The sequence below is a fragment of the Poecilia latipinna genome, unplaced genomic scaffold (assembly GCF_001443285.1).
Source record: "Poecilia latipinna isolate Pla-1442-1.1 unplaced genomic scaffold, P_latipinna-1.0 Scaffold2986, whole genome shotgun sequence".
NCBI lineage: Eukaryota > Metazoa > Chordata > Actinopteri > Cyprinodontiformes > Poeciliidae > Poecilia > Poecilia latipinna.
The window spans coordinates 58,774-60,021 of record NW_015115602.1 but is presented as its reverse complement, the minus strand read 5'-3'; the positions used below and the strand labels follow the sequence as shown (position 1 = coordinate 60,021).

The 1,248-nt window shown below is 48.2% G+C and overlaps 1 long non-coding RNA gene across 1 annotated transcript; it reads left to right on the top strand.

The window, feature by feature from the left end:
- Positions 1–264: 264 nt before the first annotated feature.
- LOC106939796 (uncharacterized) lies at positions 265–951 on the top strand. The gene is made up of 2 exons (XR_001422916.1): positions 265–446; positions 530–951. It is a non-coding gene; the product is annotated as an uncharacterized LOC106939796 (long non-coding RNA).
- The last annotated feature ends 297 nt before the right edge of the window (positions 952–1,248 follow it).

The following is a 1,248-nucleotide window of genomic DNA, read 5'->3' as shown; positions in this document are numbered from 1 at the left end:
CTGATATCGGCCTCATGGAACTGCTCCTGTTAAACTGCTCCTGATTGTGACTTATTCAGAACCAACCTGCTGCAGCCAGTCCTGCCTGGCAAACCCTGTCGGTAGGAGGAAATACACAAACACACCCACTCTCCTTCACACATCCTTAACAAGAAATGGTTGGAGAGAGATGACAGTGGAGAAAAGAAGGGCATTTGATTTGTTCCAACTGATAGACAGACTGATCTGAAATCTGAAATAGTTGAAAGCTGTCAGGAGTTGGGGTTTTTGTTTTGCCTTTTTTTTCCCTATGGCTTGCCATCACCACCAGATGGCACCGTGGAGGCTAGGATAGGAGGACTGAAGGGCTGACGTCACCGTCACACCGGTTCCCAATCCACTCGTCAGCGGGACTTTAAGAGGCGGTGACTGCCAGCATACCAACGCTTGAGTGTTAGCCAGTAATGGTAACCCAGAGCCCTCTCCAGCGATCTAGTCGCGCTTCCTGTTGATTCTGATCTAACGCCAAATGTTGTTTGGATTCTTTCAGCTGTTCCTGCAACTTCAAGTCTGGCTGTAGTCCTGAGTTTCCCTTGCGACGCCGTGGGCACGTTACCCGTTGGTGCCCAAGGCCACCACTCACCTTTTCCTCCGTGAAACAAGAAGTGTCTGGGAATCCAAGCAGGCAGTCCGATCGCTCTCCGTGACGACGTCAGGATCCTATTACCTGTCCGCCCTCCACCGCAGCACAACCTCCACCTCCAGCGCCCCCACACCTGGCCACGTCGTTGTTTTTTCTCCTCTCCGAGTAAGCATACAACTTTAGAGCTCTGGAAAATCTCCACGGTCCCTGAACTCACCTCCCGATCTGTTGTTGTTCCCAGAAGTCCTGGCTTACCTGTCTGTCGCCGTCCCTTCGATGTTTGAGAGCCTACCTGGAAATCTTTTGTTAATAAATCACTTTAACTGATCTTTCGCGTCCCGAGTTGTGTTCTGCATGTGGGTTCGTAGTGTAAATGCCAAGATGACAAAAGCTTGAGTTATTGTCTCTGTAAGAGTGTGATTTGCACTTCCCAGAAAGAGCAGCATATAAAACACATGTGGATTGTATTTGCAACAGGACTTGCTGATGGAACTGAAATGAAAAGATCAATTCTATGACAGACACCGGAGTCTTCCGTCATAAAGACTAGAGGACGGATGTTCTCTTTTAAGAAATAATCAGCAACTCGGTGAGTATATTATATTTTTTTTCCACACATAAGAGGG